General features: G+C 35.9%; 1 protein-coding gene across 6 annotated transcripts in view; it reads right to left on the reverse strand.

Annotated features, from left to right (window-relative positions):
* Positions 1 to 220: 220 nt before the first annotated feature.
* The window catches only part of LOC147583279 (uncharacterized), a 401534-nt gene continuing 379762 nt past the window's right edge, over positions 221 to 21992 (reverse strand). For all 6 annotated transcript variants that reach the window (XR_015248033.1, XR_015248034.1, XR_015248031.1 and 3 more), the window contains one exon: positions 221 to 616. The gene's annotated coding sequence lies outside the window, so the exon portion shown is untranslated. The remainder of the gene's footprint in view (positions 617 to 21992) is intronic.

Genomic DNA, 21992 nt, shown 5'->3' on the forward strand with positions numbered 1-21992 from the left:
AAATTAATTTTCTAAAAAATAATAACGCACAATACTGGTTCATTATTAATAGAGGAAATTGGGTATGAGGTATATGAAAATTCTCTATATTATTTCACAACTTTTCTATAAATGTATAACTATTCTAAATTTTTTTAAGTATTAATATATCTTAGATACAACATGAACCCCTCACTCAACTGATTGTTTGCAAATATTTTCTCCCATTCAGTAGGTTGCCTTTTCATTTTATTGACTTTTTTTTTTCTTTGTAGAAGCTTCTCAGTTTGATATAGTCCCACTTGCTGATTTTTGCCTTTGTTGCTTCAGCTTTTGGTATCATATCCAAAAAATCATTGCCAAGACCAATATCAAGGAGCTTCTTCCCTATGTTTTCTTTTAGGAGCTTTACAGTATAAGGTCTTATATTTAAGTTATATAAAGAACACATACAACTCAATAATAAAAATAAACAATCTGATTATAAAATGAACAGAGGAAATGAACAGATATTTTTCAAAGAAGACATCCAAATGGCCAACAGATACATGAAAAGATGTTCAACATTACCAATCATCAGGGAAATGCAGATCAAAACCACCAGGAGATACCACCTCACATCTGTTAGAATGGCAATCTGTAAGAAGAGAAAAGATAAGAAATGTTGGCGAAAATGTGGAGAAAGGGAACTCTTATGCACTACCTGTGGGAATATAAATTTGTATAGCCACTAAGGAAAAGAGTATGGAGGTTTCTCAAAATATTTAAAATAGAACTATCAAAGGCTTTCATGCGGACGGTTTGAAAAAAAAAACAGGGAATAAGTGCCAAGCCTTAGCCTGTTCCTGTGTTTTAAATGTGTTTCTTGGGGCGCCTGGGTGGCGCAGTCGGTTAAGCGTCCGACTTCAGCCAGGTCACGATCTCGCGGTCCGGGAGTTCGAGCCCCGCGTCAGGCTCTGGGCGGATGGCTCAGAGCCTGGAGCCTGTTTCCGATTCTGTGTCTCCCTCTCTCTCTGCCCCTCCCCCGTTCATGCTCTGTCTCTCTCTGTCCCAAAAATAAATAAAAAAACGTTGAAAAAAAATAAAAAAAAATAAATAAAATAAATGTGTTTCTTGACTATCTCATTTTCTAACTTCAAGTCTAGAACGCCAACTACTTCACTGGTAATTACTTTGAGTAGAAATGCCTGAGTCTTGTACCATACTTGGATATTGGCTAGAAGTCATGTATCATCCCTCTAAGCAGGAAATGTCAGCACAAACGATGCAGATTACAAAATGAGAAAATCCAAAACAAAAGTTCATGTGCAAATCTCCCAGGTGTACAAAGTGGGACATTGAATGGATGAGAAACATCATGAACAAAGATTCAAAACCTACATGAAATGGCAAGTTCTAGAGGTTGAGAAGTTGATGAGAAAGGTGCCCACAGACTGGTATCTGGTGAAGGACACTTCCTGGTTCATATAAGGCCATCTTTTCACTATGTTCTCCTCACGTGGTAGAAGAGATCCAAGATATTTCTCTAAGGCTTTTGAAGGCTTATAGATTACAGACATGGTGATAATCATGATCAATGGAAAACCTCAACTACTTTTCTCTGAATTTGAAGACATCATCTATCATGTTCTCTGTCATCTTCCCTAACCATAGTCCCTGAATGAATACAATTCTCTACCCCTTAGGAAATGAAAACAGGAATATTATTATCTTTATGACTAATTCCTCCTTTAATTTTAAAGATGGGCATCAAATAAAGTTTATTGGTATCAATGGTTTGGACTATAATCTATAAAAAGTTTAAATTATTCCATATGAGGCAGAAGTACATAATCACTCTCTGATCCTAAGAATGATTTTAAGCAATCAGATTGTGGCATCTGGGTGGCTCAGTCGGTTGAGCATCCGACTTTGGTTCAGGTCATGATCTCATAGTTCATGAGTTTGAGACCCACATTGGGCTTGCTGCTGTCAGCGCAGAGCCTGCTTCAGATCCTCTGTCTCTCTCTCTCTCTCTACCCTTCTCCTACTCAAGCTTTCTATCAGCAATAAACATTAAAAAAAAAAAAAAAAACAACCAAACTTACAGATGAGAATGGGAAAAAAAAGAACTATCATTGAGGTAACCATCCTACTTCTGGGTACATATCCAAAGGAAATAAAAACTAAATTATTAAAAAGTTCCCTGCATTCCTATGTTCGCTGCAGCATTATTCACAATAGCCAAGATATGGAAACAACATAATCATCCATCAACAAATCAATAAAGAAGACATATGATATTGTGATATATCATATCATATATGATGGAAAGATGGAAATCCTACCATTTGCAACAACACAGATGGACCCTGAGGGCATTATGCTCAGTAAGATAAATCAGGGAAAGACAGATACTGTATGAAATCACTTACATGTGGAATCTAAAAAATGTGAACGCATAGAAACTGAGATTAGAATGGTGGTTACCAGGAGCTGGGGAGTCAGGGAATTGAGAAGATGTTGGTCCAAGATTATAAATTTGCAACCAGAAAATGAGTAAGTTCTAGAGATATAATGCACAGCATCGTGATTACAGTCAACAGTACTGCATTATATACTTCAAAATTGCTAAGAGACGAGATCTTAAATGTTCTAACCACAATAAATAAATAAATAAATAAATAAATAAATAAATAAATAAATAATATTTACATGACATGATAGAGATGTTAGCTAACGCCATGGTGATAATCATACTACAATCAACACTTCACACACCTTAAACTTACACAAGTATATGTCCGTTAAAAGGTACTAATAAGATGCACACAATATTGAAGATTCCCCTGTAGCTTACATAGGTTTTTTTTTCCCATCAATTTTTATAGTGTTCAGGATTCAAATTCTAACTCAAATTAAATATTATTAGAATGCATTTTAAATACATTTTTATCAAGTTTAATTTTGACTATGAAAACACAGACCTTTTTAGTATGAACATACAAATATATATATAATTGTCTTTTTATTTTTCTGTTAATTTTACTTGGATGTTCCAAAATTTCCATTAGGTGGGTCATTTTTGGAAACCAACAGATCTCATTCAATAATGTCTCCTAAGTGAGAATCACACAGATGCATTTGCCAACCCCCCTCCCCCACCAACACACACTCACTACAGTTCTTTTAATTTACAAACACTTGATGAATTTTTTCTTTAAATAATCAGCATATTTCAGAAGGAAATAGTACAGTATGGTGTTCTGATCCTATTTCTTTAAATAAAACTGAAAATAGAATTGCAAGGTTGAGGCTTGAATCTTGAATAGATTTATCATTTTGACAACATTATTTAAGGTGGATTCCAGAACTCCAGGCACACCTTTACACATAAGAGATTCTGTGTGAAGAGAAAAACATATTACTTCAGTTTCAGATTTTTCAAATTGATCTTAATGTGTAAAGCTTTTATACCTTCCTATCATTGCTACAACACCATCAATACATAAATACTATGCAGTGTGTTTCAATCCTATCTCATTTTTTAAAGGGTTTATCTCCCATATGACTATGCCACCTCCACAGTTTGTTTTGTTGTTTCTTTCAAATCACTTAATGTTTCTCAGCATTTCTCTTAGGAGAGTCTAAGTGAGAGGTAAGAAGAGTTAACTTTTTTAAAACTGATTTCCTACAGACTGGTCTTTCTGACAGGCGGTGGCTGCTGGCAGAGCAGAACCAACTGGAAATACAAACCACTCCACAGAAAAGAGATACAAACAAGTACTAAGGAATTCAATTCTATAAGAATGCTAAGGCAGTAGTGGATCAGGGTTGGAAGCCAAGGATTTGTTCTGTCATAGATGTACAACACAAGGCATGGACCCAAATCTCTGATCATAGCAGCTAGGCTTATACTCTTCCAACCAAAAATAGTAATATGGCAAATCAGTGCAGATGGTCAAAGTTCTATCAGATCATAGGACTATGACTACAATACTCAGCCTGCAGTCTAGACCATGTGATAGTACTTCTTCTGCCAGGGGACCAGCTCTTAGAGTCTGATATCTAACTGCCTTATATTCCTGTGGGCTCCTCCAGAGTGCCTTTTCAGGCTGCACTGCAAATCTGCTAGTCCTCCTATATCACAAGTGTCTCTTTACAGACATCCAGGCTTGGTGTGTGTGTTCTTGGGTCATTTATCCTCATTTGTTTGACAATTTGGTGCAGAAAGCTAGACATCTTGCCCCAAACTTACCATAGGCTTCAAAAGGGGAACCAAGGGATTAGAGATCAAGAACATATCCAAGGAAGGTTAAGAAATTATTCAGAGGATAGTGGGATCTATCAATGATGAGGATTTGAATTACAGGTTACTAATTTGTTACTTATCTCTTCTGTTGATTGTATCATACACCAGGGACCAAAGACAACCTTCTTTTGTTATTATTAATGATCTTGAAGGGATTTTCCCGGAAATGAAAAGTCTCCATGAGGGAGAGAGGGAGATTAAAGCTACAATTTGCTAACTGATATGGGAGAAATAACGCTTTTGATTTCATCCTTTATCTTCTTCTGAAACTAAGTACATTAGTCCAAAACCAAATAGTGTTGCTAGGGTGCTCCACGTTCTGTGTATACAGAAATTAAGATAAAAAAAGGCCAAAAACACATGGCCCTCCCATTAGAAAAGTAAGTCACATCTAAAGGTACCAAGTAAACCTGACAGAGTCACTCGATATACTTTTTTAAGGAGTCTCCCAATTATAAGGCTATAAAATAACTTTCAGATAAAGAACATGAATATGATGAGATCTATGATGTTCCCAACCTTAATTTATATAAAATAAAACACTGGAAGGTGGGAATGGGGGCATCCTTCAACTGACCAAAGAACTGGTGGGATTGCACTAACTGCTTAATACCTAAGCTATGGTAGCACTCTCAACAATAGCCAACTTATGGAAAGAGCCTAAATGGCCATCAACTGATGAATGGATAAAGAAATTGTGGTTTATATACACAATGGAATACTACGTGGCAATGAGAAAAAATGAAATATGGCCTTTTGTAGCAATGTGGATGGAACTGGAGAGTGTGATGCTAAGTGAAATAAGCCATACAGAGAAAGACAGATACCATATGGTTTCACTCTTATGTGGATCCTGAGAAACTTAACAGAAACCCATGGGGGAGGGGAAGGAAAAAAAAAAAAAAAAGAGGTTAGAGTGGGAGAGAGCCAAAGCATAAGAGACTGTTAAAAACTGAGAACAAACTGAGGGTTGATGGGGGGTGGGAGGGAGGGGAGGGTGGGTGATGGGTATTGAGGAGGGCACCTTTTGGGATGAGCACTGGGTGTTGTATGGAAACCAATCTGACAATAAATTTCATATATTAAAAAAAAAAATACCTAAGCTATGGGATAAAGAGAGGGCTCAGAACTTTCTAAAAATGGAGACAAAAGGGACTTCAAAACTATAGCTACTCCCTATGGTTTAAACTTTATAAAGTGATTGGTCCTGCAAAGTAGCCCCTCAAGAGTCACCAGTCAGGGGCGTCTGATTTGCAGAACCATTGCCTATCCAACTGTGGATACACCCATATAGTTTAAGCACTAGAGACATTGTTCTATTTACCATTGGACTATCCAGATATCATCCAAACAAACAATGAAACACTCTTCAAAGATCTGGAAATACAACAGTCTAGTTCTGGTAGGGGAACTACTATCATGCTCTGCTTTAGTCACAGAGTGCAGCACAAAGGAGAAACTTACTGCAAAACCCTAGAACTCTGCGTTATGTTCTCTTTGGGACATAGCAGAGCCTCCTTGTAGCATCCCCTTTTATCCTTTAAGTGTAATTGATCTACTGGGTCAAAGCCCTGAAATTTCAACTTGTTGCAAATCCTTTTTTTATTCTGGGACCCTTTCAAGATCTGCAATTAATCAGTAAATGAATTGAAAGAGCATCTCCAAGTATGAAGTATGTTGACTTTGATATTCAGAGAAGCCCACCAATTGTGACTCTTTCTTTGTATGGAGCGGTACGAGGTAGAACAATCCCTTTCATTTAAGGAGCTATCTTAACATTTCTGAGATCATTCAATCCTTAGAGACTTTACCAATGCAGCTGCCCCCTGAAATTTTATTTCCCATCCTCTGGCTTATGTTTCTTACTGTTTCTTACTGAGATAGCTAGGTACTTGCTCATTTCCTTTTCACCAACATAATGTCGTACATGTAATGGACCATAGTGAGGATCTATAGGATGATCAAGGTCCCTGTAGACTTTTATGATTACATTATGAATATACAGATATTCTACCAGACCTACCTGAATTTTCCACAACCAAATAGACCTAAATATGGACATTTTAAAAAGGACCATCTCTGCATCTTTCAAGTATTAAGCCCATTATTCCTACTGAAATTAACGAACTCAATCCACAGTAGTATCTTCCATCGTATTTTTATTTACCTTCTGATGTGAGTAACCAGGACAAAATGAAATTTGATTCCCCAATGTAGTTCTTAATTTCTTGGTGAAGGGCATGTCTGCCAGACCCTCCTAGATATGTAGTTAGAGAATGACTAAACTAGGTGTATACAAATATGTGTACTTCAATATTTCTATTTCACTAATTGTTGGGACTTGGTCGTCTAAAATATAAAATGGAAGCCCTTACATCTCACCTCACTCAACTGTGGGCAACAATTATGTCCAAGCTTTGATTAATCAACCCAGTACACATAATCCCTCTCCAAATTGCCAGATCCAACAAATCTTAAATTCCAGTTAGCATACTCACTAATAAATCAACCTAATATATGTGCAAATTTTATATTCTTTATTGATTGGTCTAAGATTTTTTCCATATGTGCTCCCAAGTTACAATAGAGATGGCTGGAATCCATAACTCCTATGGTATCTAGGCTACCTTTTCCAGGAGAAGGGTTGGCAATTATTCCTGAGATACAATGGTATCAAATAGTTGCTATTGGCCTAACAATAGATGCAATACAAAATAAATGAATAAATTTTTGTTAAATCTAATATTAGGCTGTAAAATTATATTAAATAATTATAATTATTATAAGAATTATATTAAGTAAAAGTAGTGTGTGTGTGTGTGTGTGTGTGTGTATATATATATATATTTTAGAGACAGGGCACACGAGCAGGGGGAGAGAGGCAGAAGGAGAGAGAATGTAAAGCAGGCTCTACACTCAGTGTAGAGTCCAATGCAGGGCTTCATCCCACAACAGTGCAATCAAGAACTGAGCTGAAATCAAGAGTCAGCCAAGCCACCCAGGTGCTCCTTAGAAACAAATAATAAGGAAAATGAAAAGGCTCAACGAGGGGCGCCTGGGTGGCTCAGTCGGTTAAGCATCCAACTTTGGCCCAGGTTGTGATCTCACAGTCTGAGTTCAAGCCCCCCATCAGGCTCTGTGCTGACAGCTCAGAGCCTGGAGCCTGCTTCGGATTCTGTGTCTCCCTCTCTCTCTGCCCCTCCCCTGCTTATGCTCTGTCTCTCTCTTTCTCAAAAATAAATAAAAATTAAAAAAAAAATTAAAGCCTCAATGAAAAATTAAAATATGCAAAAATTCTAATTTTCTTGGGGGGAGGAATAGTGATATTGTAGGAAAATGAAGAATTTAAGAGAAAATATTATTTTTCAATATGAGGGTTAAAAGAATGTAAGGATAACTACAAAAAGATACAATCTGTAGCATCCAAACCAGCAGTGGAAACAAAAAAGTTTAAATAAGAAAAAAGTTCACAGATTCACTTACCAGAACAAAGGAAAGAAGATGAAAGCAAGTTAAGAACATGGTAAACAAACAGGAACAAAAACAACAACAAAAAACTATGGTGGAAATAAGTCCATACCTTGGGGATATTGTTATTTCAGTCCCAAACCACCACAATAAAACAAATATTCCAATCAAGTAAGTCAAATTGATTTTTTAGTTTCTCAGTTAGGTTTACACTGCACTGTGGTCTGTTAAGTATGCAATAGTATTCTGTCAAAAGAACACAATTTTTATTGCTAAAAAAATGCTAACCATCACTTGAGCTTTCAAGTCATCATCACTGATCATATATGACCATAACAAATAAATAATAAAAGAATTTGAAATATTGCAAGAATTACTAAATGTGGCACACACATGACATGAGCAAATGTTGGAAAAATGATGCTGATAGATTTGCAAGATACGAGGTTGCCAAAAACTTTCAATTTGTAAAAACACAGTATCTGCAAAGCACAATAAAGCAAACTCACTAACAGGAAGTATGCCTGTAATAAAGATAAATGTAAATGACCTAATATTAGCTATGAAAGAACAAACATCATTAGAGTGGAAAATTCACTGGTTGCTGAATTAATGAAATCTATTGTTTTGTGACATCTTTACCAGGGGGCTCTTAACAGTGTTGTTGTTTTTTTTAATGTTTAGTCATTATTTTTGAGAGAGAGAGAGAGAGAGAGAGAGAGAGAGAGAGAGGGAACAATCAGGGGAAAGGCACAGAGAGAGGGAAACAGAGGATCTGAAGTGGGCTCTGTGCAGACAGCAGAGTCCAACATGGGGATCGAACCCATGAACTATGAGATCATGACCTGAGCTGAAGTCAGACACTTAACTGACTGGGCCACCCAGGTGCCCCTCTACCCTCTACTTGAAACAGAGTCAGGACATTTCACTTAAATTATATCAGCTAGGAGAAAGAGCTATGTGCTATGCATGTCAGTGCCACTAGGGTTCAATATAAATAACGAGTATAAGTTGCAATGTTTAAAGTTGGGTTTGTCTAGAGAAACATCTTTAGGAAAAAGAAGAGGAGAAGGGACAGAGGAAGGAGGAGAAAAAGAAAAAGAAGGGAGGAGGATGATGAGGAGGAGGGGAACAATTAATCAAAGGCTCATTATCTCCTTCCCAATTAGTGGCAGTCAGCATAATTCATAATTAAATTACTAAATTTGAAATGCTATTTAATGGCAGTTGCTACATAAATTTGACTGTTGTACTAATTTGATTACAGATATTAACAAATAGTAATTGGTCCTGGATCCACTTATAGTGTCTTTTTGGTTTGTTTTGTTTTGAGAGAGGGAGAGAGAGAGAGAGAGAGAGAGAGCGTACAAGTGCACATGGGGGAGGGGCAAGACAGAGAGGGAGAGAGAGAATCCCAAGCACAGAGTGCATCTCATGACTGTTAGATAATGACCTGAGCAGAAATCAGGCATCCCTTGTGTTTTCTTTTAAACTATCCACCCACTCTTCATTTTTTATACCTCCCAGTTGTTGAGTCCTGTGGTTGGTTGTCTGTGTTTTAATGTTTATAAACATACACACATTAGCCTCTTTTGCCCATTATATGCATGCTCCTTGAATTCTTAAAATACATATTGTTCTTGTATTTCTAGTGTAGAGCTTTGTTGATAATGGATGCCTTTTTGCTGTTTCTAGAGGTGAATAATAACAGCAACATTAATATTTGTGGAAATATTGGAAAGCCTCATGCTCTGTAAGACTTGCTTTACTTCACATGAGCAAGTACAACTATCACAATGATTTACTTACCTTGCCTCTACATGGGATTATACCCTGTGGGAATAAATATGCATTTAAAATCCTAAATAATGGCAGTGAATTTGCCTAGAAATTATGCATGTGGGTTGTATAATGTTTTGGCATGCCTCAAATTCATCATAATAGGTTTGGATACCTTTTCACAATAATTTACTTAGAAAAATACATTCAAATTTTCACAGCCTTGGATAATGCAATTCATGTCAAGAAAAGGATTACTAATTCCCTTAATGATTCATTCTATACTCAACTCTAGAGAAAGCAGGAGTCTAGAAGAAGGTATCATTTTGCAATAAATGTCAAAAACATGTTTTATCTAAATAGCTCAACATACAGTACTGACAAAATTTAGTTAGAGATAATTTATACCCTTCAGTGGCCAGAGTAATCTATGGGTTTCTTCAAATTGCTTTTGTCTATAAAATAAATTCAATTTGCTTTACCACATGAAGCACAAATTTAAAGCAATATTTCATAAATCTCTGTCACTGAAGATTAAAGTAATCTTTAATTTACAAATACTGCCATCAGCCTGTGAGCTTTATGTTGCTGGGGTCTGAAAATTGAGTTAGATAACATAAAGCTGATTTTCAACCTCACCTGCTAGTAAAGGCGAGATTTCTAATAAAATAAGAAGAGATAAGCCACTATTAATTGTCCCTAAAGATATTCTCTGTGCACTAATATGGTTCTAAACTCTTGTTTGTCTAAACAAGTTTCCTTTAATAGAGCCCTCGGGATAAGGCATTTCAGATATTTCCACAGTTATCTGTCTTAGTAACTCCACACAGTAAATTTCATAATGTTTACATCTGCTGCATAAAATCAAAGACTTGTATAAAGTCTTGTATAAGGTCTTTCAGCCCTTGTAGGAAAACACATATTACCAATAGATTCCCTCATCTAAAATGATTGGTTCAACACTATACATCAGTCACAAGCCCAGTGTGAACTGTAATGAAATTAAACTTTATACTAATGTATATATTAAATTTCCAGAGGGCTAGTGTCTAGCTACATCAAAAAAATCCATTTCAAAAACCAATGTAAGAAAACAGTTCAAGATGGCAGCAAAGGAAGATCCAGAACTCACCTTCTACCACAGACATTAAATCTACAGCAACATATGGAATAATTTCCTCTAAAATAGACCTAAAAAGTAGCTAAACAGCTTCTTCTCAATAAACACTACAAGTCCCATATCAAGAGGGGTATGAGCAGCAGAGATATGGTTTCACCAAAAATCTACCTCTGGCATGGTAAACTCCAATCAAGGGTGAATCTCACAAATCTATAGCTTCTACCTGAAGAGTAAAGGTGCCCCACATCAGACACCTCAACCCTTAGGACTTACATCAGAGAGATGAGCCCCCAAAATGCCTGGCTCTGAAAATCAATGGGGATTAACATCCAGGAGATCCAAAAGACTGTAAGGGACTGATACACTTCTCTTGAAGGGCTCATGTGCAAACTCACTTGCCCCAGGCACCAGCACAAAAGCAGCAGCTTGATAGTACCTAGATAATATGTAGAGATTCATTTTCCCACCTCAAAGCATCTCTTTGGCGGGGGGGGGGGGGGTGGTATAGGGGTTGTTGGGACGTTATTGGGATAGAGGGGCTGGTGGGAATCATTTCTGCATTCTCCCCCTACCTTGATAGTGCTGGCAAAAAAAACCCTGGCCCTATCTGAGCTCTATGCTGCCACACACACCCCGGGACTAAGCTCTCCTGCTGCTTTGCTAAAGCCAGCAGGGACATGCAGGGACACAGGAGATATTCCTTAATCACCTGGCTCTGGTGGACAGAAACGCTTGAGTTCCTGGGTTCCAAAGAACTGTTAACAATTGGAGAGACAGTTATTGGCAGACAACCACCAACAGGGCATTGCACAGACAGTAGACTGAAACACATCCTCAGTTTTTCAGTGAAAAAAAAAAGGCCCATTTACTTTTCCTAGATCTTCTGCCTGAGGGTCAGACTTGAAGTGTGCCACACATCTAGAAGCTACAGTGGAGTTCTCAGGGAATGTAGGCAGGGAGACACCATGCTTGTACTCTCCCTTAATCCCACTGCAGCTCACTAATACCTTCCTAAAGGAGCTTAGACTCTCTCTGAAGCTCTAATTACTGATACTTCCAGAGGATATTCCAGAGGATACTTCCAGATCACCTGGTCTGGAAATCAGCAGGGTTACAATGTTGTCTCACAGGAATGTGTGTGTGTGTGTGTGTGTGTGTGTGTGTGTGTGTGTGCGCGTGTAGACATAGATATAGATATACACAATATGTATACGATATATGATAAATATACATATATATATACATGTATATATATATATACATATGTGTATATATATGTGTGTGTGTGTGTGTGTGTGTGTATAGTTAAGAGTTTGGCATCCAATCATCCAGACCTATCCTCAACAACTGGGACCTATTCCAGAATAAATTACCCTGTTTAGACAATCACAAAGGTTTGAGAGACAACCAAGAGCTAGAGAAAGGTTGAAAGATAAGCTTCATTTCCTACATAAGGACACTCCTTCAACACTGGGAGAGGTAGCTGTTTTGCCCAAGATATAGAAACACACAGAGTCAAGCAAAATAAAAAAACAGAGGAATATGTTCCAAACAAAAGAACAAGATAAAAATCTCAAAAAAAATCTTTAATGAAACAGAGGGAAGTAATTTACCTGATAAAGAGTTCAAAGTAATTGTTATAAAGATGTTACTGAACTTGGGAGAAGAATGGATGAACATAGTGGGAGCTTCAACAAAGAGATGAAAAATAGAAGAAAGTACCAAACAGACTTTATAGACTGAAGAATATAGTAACTGAACTGAAAAATAAACAAAAGTGGTTCAACAGCAGACTAGATAAAGCAGAAGAAAGGATCAGTGACATAGAATATGAGACAGTAGAACTCATCCAAACAGAGCAACAAAAGAAAAAAGAATTAAAAGTGTAAAGATAGTGTAAGGGACATCATGAAGCAGAATAACACTTGCAATATAGGGGTCATACAAAGAGAAAAAGAGAAAGGGAAAAAAAAACACCTTATTTGAACAAACACTGGCTGAAAACTTCTCTAACGTGGGAAAAGAAACAGACATCCAGATCCAAGAATCCCAAATCTAAGAATTCCAAATAAGATGAACCTGTAAAAGACCCACACCAAGACATATTATAATTAAAATGTCAAAAGTTAAAGACAGAGAATTTTTAAACAAGAGAACTTATTGCATACAAGAAAATCTGTAAGGCAAAAAGCAGATTTTTTAGAAACTTCACAGGCCAGAAGGGAGTGGAATGATACATTCAAAGTGCTGAAAGACTAAAAAAAAAACAAAAACAAAAAAACCACAAAACTTCTAACCAATAAAACTATACCTATTGAGTTATCATCCAGAACTGCAAGAGAAACAAAGAATTTTCCAGACAAACAAAAATTAAAGAAGCTCATCACTTCTAACCTGGCCTTACCACAAATCTTAAAGGACTTTCTTTAAGTTGAAAAAAAAAAGGCATTGATTAGTAACAACAACAACAAAAAAACATATGAAAGTGTAGATCTCACTGGTTGAGGTAAAATATAGTAAAGGTAGAAGATAATCACGTATCAAGCTAGTATAAAGGTTAAAAGGCAAAAGTAAAAATAGCTGTTACTACAAAATCAGTTAAGGAACATACAAAATAAAAAATGTAAAATGCAGGGCACCTGAGTGGCTCAGTTGGTTCAGTGTCCGACTTCAGCTCAGGTCACAATCTCATGGCTCATGAATTTGAGCCCTGCATCAGGTTCTGTGCTGACAGTTCAGAGCCTGGAGCCTGCTTCAGATTCAGTGTCTCCCTCTTTCTCTGTCCCTACCCTGCTCGCGCCTCTCTCTCTCCCAAAAATATATAAGCATTAAAAAACTTTTTAAATGTGAAATGTAGTATCAAAAACATGAAATATAGGGAGCAGGGAGTAAAAATGTAGCATTTAGAATGTGTTTAACTCTCTCTCTCTGTTTTTCTCACACTCTTGCAGGCTCTTTCTCAAAAAAGAAGAAGAAGAAGCAGGGCAGGGGCGGGGGCCAGGGGGCGCCTGGGTATCTCAGTCAGTCGAGTGTCCAACTGTTGATTTTGGCTCAGGTCATGATCTCATGTTCATGGGATCAAGCCCTGTGTTGCTCTGTGCTGACAGTGTAGAGCCTGCTTGGGATTGTCTCTCTCCCCCTCTCTGCTCCTCCCCTGCTTGCTCACATGTGCTCCCTCTCTCCCCCCAAAAAAAAACCTTAAAGGAATTCTCAAACTTCAGTTGCTATCAACTTAAAAATATATATAAACATATTATATATATATAGGCTGTTACATGTGAACCCCACTGTAAGCACATAGCAAAAACCTGTAGTAGGTAAACAGAAGAAGAAAGGAATCTAAGCAGAACCCTAAAAAAATAATCCCACCACAAATGAAGAGAGTAAGGAAAGGAACACAGAACTGCAAAAAAGCCAGAAAACGATCAACTAATGGTAACAAGTACAGCCATAAAAAAGATGGAATCCAGCCATATGCTACCACAGGGATGGATCTTGAGGGTATGTGAGGTTATGCTAAGGGTAATAAGTCACACAGAGAAAGATAAATAGCATATGATTTCACTCATATGTAGAATTTAAGAAACAAATGAACAAAATAAATGAACAAAGGGAAAAAAGAGAGAGGCAAACCAAAAAAAAACAGACTCTTAACTATGGAGAACTGATAGTTACCAGAGGGAAGGTGGGGAGGGGGGGAAGAATGGGTTAAATAGGTAACAGGGATTAATGAGTACACTTTGATGAGAACTGGGTGTTATATGGAAGTGTTGAATCCCTGTATTATATACCTGATACTAATATTACATTGTATGTTAACTAACTGGAATTTAAATTAAAACTTAAAAAAAACTGGCTGTACCATTTTTCATTCCCACTAGCAATGAATGAGAGTTTCTGTTGCTCCACGTGGTCAACAGCATTTGGTGTTGTCTTAGATTTTAGTCTTTTTAATAGGTTTACAGTAGTATGTTGTTATTTTAATTTGCAATTCCCTGATGAAATAGTATGTTGAATATCCTTTTATACACTTATTTGCTATATGTTTATCTTCTTTCTTGAGTTGTCTGTTCATGTGGTTTTCCCATTTTTAAATTAGTTTGTTAATTTTCTTAATATTGAGTTTTTATGTGTTTCCTGTATATTTTGGAGACAACTCCTTTATTAGATATGTGTTTGCAAAGATTATCTCCATGTCTGTCACTTGAATCCTCATTCTCTTAAAAGAATCTTTCACATAGCAGAAGCTTTTAATTTTAATGAAGTCCAATTTATTTTTTTCTTTCTTTACTTTGGTTTGTATATAAAAAGTCATCACTAAACCCAAGGTCACCTAGATTTTTTCCTATGTCATCTTCTTTAAATGTTATATTTTTGTGGAGCACTTGGGTGGCTCAGTCAGTTAAGCATCTGACTTTTGGTTTGGCTCAGGTCATGACCTTGGGATTTTGTGGGTTTGAGCGCCACATCAGGCTCTGTGCTGGTTGTGTGGAGCCTGCTTGGGATTCTCTCTTCTCTCCCTGCCCCTTCCCCACTCACACTGTCTCTGTCTCTCTCAAATAAAATAAAAAAATATTTTTTAAAAAAGAAGCAAAAAAACTTTTAAAAATGTTATACTTCTGTATTTTATGTTTAGGTTTGTGATTGTTAGAAAACTTTTGTTGACACTGTAAGATATCTGTCGTTGTTGTTTGCATGTGAATGTATAGTAGTTCCACCAACATTTACTGAAGACTCTACTTTTTCCATCAAATTTTTGTCATGAATGGGTATTAGATTTTTTCACTGTCTTAGTTCCTCTGTCAAAAATAAGTGGACTAATTTTTGAGGTTCTCTATCCTGTTTCATTATTCTATTTGTTCTTTCACCAATACAGTGCAATCTGGTACAGTAGCTCTATAGTAAGTCTTGAAGTCAGTGTCAGTCCTTTGACTTTATTTTTCTTCAATACTGTTTGACTATTCTAGATATTCTGCATGTATATATAAACTTTCAAATCAGTTTGTCAGTATCCACAAATTAATTTGCTTGAGTTTCACTTGGGATTATACTGAATCTATAGATAAGATTAGGAAGACTTGACATCTTAACAATACTGAATTCCCCCCCCCCCCATTAACATAGAATACTCTCCATTTATTTACATCTTTGACTTGAGTTTTCTAGTTTTTCTCATGTTCTTTAAGCATTTCATTTTTGAAACAAAGTGTTCTATTTTTAATTTCCATATAAACAATGTTGTCTTTTCAATTTCAAATACAGTTGTTCACTGCTAACATATAGGAAAGCAACTGACTTTTGCATGTTAACCTTGGGTCCTGCAACTTTTTTATAATCGTTTATTAGTTCCAAGAGTTGTTTTGTTGATTCTCTGGGACTTTCTACATAACCACTTTATGTCATCTGTGAACAAAGATAATTTTATTTCTTCTTTCCCAAACTGTATATTTTTATTTCCTTTTCTTGTCTTATTTCGTTAGCTAGGACTTCTAATACAATATTGAATAGGAGTGATGAGAGGAAAATCTTCCCTTTTCCCTAATCTTAGGGAGGAATTTACCAGTTTCTCATTATTAAATGTGATGTTAGCTGTAGGCTTTTTGTAAATGTTGTTTATCAAGTTGTAGAATTTCCCCTATCTTCCTAATTTACTCAGTGTTTGTCATAAATGGATGTTATATTCTTGCTAATATTTTTCTGCATCTATTGATATGATTATATGATTTTTCTTTTCTAGCCTATTGATGTAATAGGTTATATTATTTGATTTTGGAATTCTGAGCTAGTCTTGTATACCAAGGATAAATCCCACTTGATGGATAATTATTTTGTTTTTACTTTTCTATATTTATTTTGAGACAGAGAGAGAGAGAGAGAGAGAGAGAGAGAGAGAGAGAGAGAATCCCAAGCAGGCTCCACACTGTCAGCATGGAGCCTGATGAGGGGTTCAAACTCACAAACCGTGAGATCATGAGCTGACCCAAAATCAAGAGTCAGACACTTAACTGAGCCACCCAGGCACCCCTGGACATTTCTTTTTGTACATTATTGGATTTAATTTGCAAATATTGTGTTGAGGATATTGCACATAAAGTTCATAAGTCCTATTCATCTACAGTATTCCTCCCTTATAATGTCTTTGTTTGGTTTCAGTACTGGAGTATATTTTGAAACCTTAATCTGATTTTAGAACCCATGGTTTTTAACTACCATATTCTACTACCTGAATGGCTTTTGACACTTGACTTTCTACCAAGAACCAGGAATTGTTAGGTATTTTCACATATATTGTCACATTTTTCTGAATCAGATAGAAGAAAAGATAATCCTGGAAGAAATAAGCAGTTCGGTCTCATTCCTAAAATGAGTATAATCATAATGTCCCCTCATGAGGTTTTTATGAGGAATAAACCATGCAATGAATAATAAACACTTAAAGTATTTAAATAATTCACATACAACGTGTTCTTTGGATGATAGTGCTCTAAATGAATACCTATCCTATTATTAGACACTTCTGCTTCGATGATGGGTAGGTTCTTCAGAATCAGCCTTTCTAAAATTAAATCTCTATTTCCATTTCTAAAACCCTGTTACCTTCTCTTCCATGTTACCTTTTTCCTTTAACAGTTTATAAGCTGACCTAGACATCAAGCTATAAAATGTGGAGTTACCATTTTTATTTCTCCTTTACCCAAAACTAATTGTTTTGTTTCTCTTAACTATGGGAAGTACTTCCTAGGGCATCTCCCTACCTTCAATATTTTATTCAACTCATTTTATACTCTCCTAACAGAATCATATTTCTGACTAAGGTCAAAACTAATTGATCTCATGATCTATTTTATTATAGCATTCAACAGCTTTATATTTTATTATATAAATAGCCAATATATTTTATTATAGCATTCAACAGCTTTATATTTTATTATATAAATAGCCAATATATTTTATTAGAGCATTCAACAGCTTTATATTTTATTATATAAATAGCCAATATATTTTATTAGAGCATTCAACAGCTTTAGCAAGCTAAAGCAAGCTTTAGATTAGCTACTTATCTAGCCACATACCTTAACATCTCAGCTTCACACTTTCTACTCAAGCCAGACTATAATACCTGCCTTTCTCATTAAGTATATATTCCATATATGTATTCATGCTATTTTTTTTATACAACATGGCTTGGCTTTCTCTTCCACTTTTAAAATATCCCATTCATCCCTACAAGCCCAAAAAGACATCTCTTTCTTCCTGAAGATTTTATACACATTAATATAGCTCCTGGCTTCAGGCTTCCATATTTTCCCTTGAACAATATAGCATCTAATACACTGTTTTATAGGTTTATGTGCCTGCCTTCCTGCTAGACATGAGTTCCTTGAAATCAGGAATTACCTACTTGAATTTTGTATCCACAGTGCTTAGCATAGTGCTTGACACATAGTTGATATTCAACAAATCTTGTTGAGTTGAATACGTAAATATTTTAAATAATACTCCCAAATTTTACTATCTTATTTTTAAAGCAAAATTTAAAAATTAACTATTACTATTACAAATGGTGATGGCTAAAGGAGAAATATAAAATCAAGTATTTAAAAATGTAATTAAAAAAAGAGATGATCACATTTTCATGGTGCAAAATATATACATGAATTTCATTTATCACTGTAAATATCAAATAAGATACCTTTTTTAAAGAAATGCAAAAAAACCTATAAGAGATTCCACTTCACCAAAATTAAACATGTAGAAGATGTCTTTTCAGATTAATTACAATGACATTGTAACAGAGTTTAGAAACGTTTAATCGATACATATTTTCAGTAATGTATTGATAAAAGCCATGGATGAGCAAACTGATGCTTCCAGAACAGTCATATTATAACACTGTAAAACATCTTCTCAAGTTCTACAATCACTGAAATAAAGCACCATAGGAACTCTGCAGGCCCAATCACCCACTTTAGAAGAGGCAGAAGGGGACCATACCACTGTTCTTGCTGAAATTTCAACATGAAGCATAAGTACTATATTAAGATCAAACAAAACAAAAATGTTTTACCCATGAACTAATTGTGACCGCTAGTCTTCCTATTCATCAGAAAAAAAAAAAAGGAATGAGATACTCTAGAGCAGCAAGAGAAGGAAACCAACTATGTACAGCCTATAGTCTATTACTGTACAATAATCCATGAGCTAAGAATACTTTTGATATTTTTAGAAGTTTGTAAAAAGAAGAAAAAGAAAAGCAGAGGAATAAGAGGAGGAAAAGGAGAGAAGAAGTATAAGACATAAACCATGCACATTCCACTAAGCCTAGAATATTTACTATATGGCCCTGTGGAAAAGTTTGCTAATCCTTCCTTTTGAGCAGTACTACCTAACAAAACTTCCTGTGATGGTAGATACCCTCTGTATCTTTGCTGTCCCAATACAATAGTGACAAAAAACCCAAGTAACTATTGAGTCCTTGAAATGTTATTAGACAGTCTGGTGGCTACCACACTGGATAACACAGCGCTAAAGCACAAATTTTCCTGTTCCAATAGTTCTGAACCTTCAAATGCCATGAGCAATGAACAAAATAGAAACCAAGCCACTATTGCCTGATCAGTATTTAGTTATTTAGTTAATCTAACTCCTCCTCAAAGATTTTCCTTTCCTTCCATTTCATACCCTTTATTATTCTATCTCCCTATTTCTTTCCAATGTATCTCCAGCCACCTTGCTAACCCATTCTCTTATGTTTTAAATTGAAAAGTAGAACACAAGGACAACCTAGGATCCTAATTCAAAGATAGATCTATTTCTGTAAGATTAAGTCAAAACTCTAAATCAGTGCGCTTAAAGGAGTATAGTAGAAGGAGTTTAATTTTTCTTTTTTGGTACTTGGTTAAATCATACAGATCTGACAGACACATTATGAACTGGCCTAAAGATCCAACCACCATGTATAATGTAATTTCTGTAGAAAATTCTATTCAGAGTTCTAAACACCTAAACTAAAAACTTGCCACAAACTTTATGACAAACTAGGAATAAATTGTGTATAGTGTAACAATAAAAATCACTTACCAGTTGTGCAGTACTATGAGTCATGAAACATATTTACTTAAGTCCTATGGAAATTTTTATACAACTTCATATATAATACAAATACTCTGCATTTGGAACTAGCTAGTGCCTTAATACTTGCTTGCCCTTGATAATCACCTCTCTTCCAAGGCAGTTTTATTCTATCACAATGACACTTCCAAAATTAAACAAATCTTCCTCAGCATACAGGCAAAAACTTTTATTGCAAAAAGAATTGGACTACAATATCACCCTTAAAACATTTTCCAAAGCTGCATTCTTTTTAATATTTTACTTTATTAACCACAAGGTTTAAGACAAGTTTTGCCGTGTAATATATGTACATTATTTCTTAGAACTTAGAATTACACTTCCAGTTTGCTAATTTCAGATCAATTCAGAAAGTGAAAATTAATTTTTGTGCCAAAGGAATTGTTTTTGTTAGATTTTCCTTTGAACTGTAAGTTAGCAACCTTTAATACACTTTTTTGTTAGGTAAAAACATAAAATGGGCAATACATAAATGCTGAGAATATCATTCAATCATGTTTTTAAGTAGCTATCAAATGCTCTCTTTAGTAAGCTTCTCAAAGGGAAGTGACTATGTCTAGAGTAAATGATACCAAGCATCATAAAAATACGCCAATGATTTTTATCTGTCAAAAAATGGCTAGTAAAGGAAAAGTACAATTTCTATGGGCAGGAGAGGGAAAGAAAGACCTATTCCTCATTATCTTTATTATTCCTTAGAACCTTTATTTTTTTCCTTTTTTCAATTTAAATTTTAATTAGTTAACATACACTGCAATATTGGTTTCAGGAATAGAATTCAGTGATTCATCACTTACATATAACACCCAGTGCTCATCACAAGTGCCCTCCTTAGTGCCCATCACCCATCTAGCCCATCTCCCACCCACCTCCCTCGGACAACCTATAGTTTGTTCTTTATCACTAAGAGTCTAGGGGTTTGTTTCCCTCTCTTTTCTACCACTCCCTTCCCATATGTTCATCTGTTTTGTTTCTTAAAGTTCACATATGAGTAAAATCATATGGTATTTGTCTTTCTCTGATTGACTTATTTCACCTAATACATTCTAGCTCCATCCATGTCATTGCAAATGGCAAGATTTCATTCTTTTTGATGGCTGAGTAATATTTTATTGTATAAATATACCACATCTTCTTTACCCATTCATTAATCAATGAACATTTGGACTCTCTCCATAGTTTGGTTATTGTTCATAATGCTCCTATAAACATTGGGGTGCATGTACCCCTCTGAATCTGTATTTTTCTATCTTTTGGGTAAATACCTAAAACTATAACTGCTGGATTGTAGGGTAGTTCTATTTTCAGTTTCTTGAGGGACTGCAATACTGTTCTGCCGAGTGGCTGCACAAGTTTGCATTCCTACTAACTGTGCAAGAGGGTTCCTCTTTCCCTGCATCCTCGTCAAAACCTGTTCTTCTGTTGTTAATTTTAGCCATTCTGACAGGTGTGAGGCATTATCTCATCATGGTTTTGATTTGTATTTCTCTGATGATGAGTGATGCTGAGCATCTTCTCATGTGTCTGTTAGCCATCTGGGTGTCTTCTTTGGAATGTCTATTCATATCTTCTGCCATTTCTTCACTGGATTATTTGTTTTTGGTGTACTGAATTTGATAAGTTCTTTATAGATTTTGGATACCAACCCTTTATCAAATATGTCATTTGCAAATATCTTCTCCCATTCTTTTTTTTAAATTTTTTAACATTTATTTATTATTGAGAGACAGAGAGAGACAGACCATGAGCAGAGAAGGGGCAGAGAGATAGGGAGACACAGAATCTGAAGCAGGCTCCAGGCTCTGACCTGTCAGCACTGAGCCCAACACAGGGCTCGAACTCACGAACTGCGAGATCATGACCTGAGCCGAAGTCAGACACTTAACCGCCTGAGCCACCCAGGCCACCCTTTTCCCATTCTTTAGGCTGCCTTTTAGTTTTGTGGATTGTGTCCTTCACTGTGCAGAAGCTTTTTACCTTGATGAAGTCCCAATAGTTTATATTTGCTTTTGTTTCCCTTGCCTTCAGCGACATGTCTAGTAAGAAGTGGTTCCAGCCAAAGTCAAAGAGGTTGCTGCCAGTGTTCTCTAGGATTTTGATGGTTTCCTGTCTCACAGTTAGGTTCTTCACCCATTTTGAATTTGTTTTTGTGTATGGTGTAAGAAAAGTGGTCCAGATTCATTCTTCTGCATGTCATTGCCCAGTTTTCCTAACACTATTTGT

The sequence above is a fragment of the Puma concolor genome, chromosome A2, assembly GCF_028749965.1.
Source record: "Puma concolor isolate L17-30 chromosome A2, mPumCon1.1.hap2, whole genome shotgun sequence".
Taxonomy (NCBI): Eukaryota; Metazoa; Chordata; class Mammalia; order Carnivora; family Felidae; genus Puma; species Puma concolor.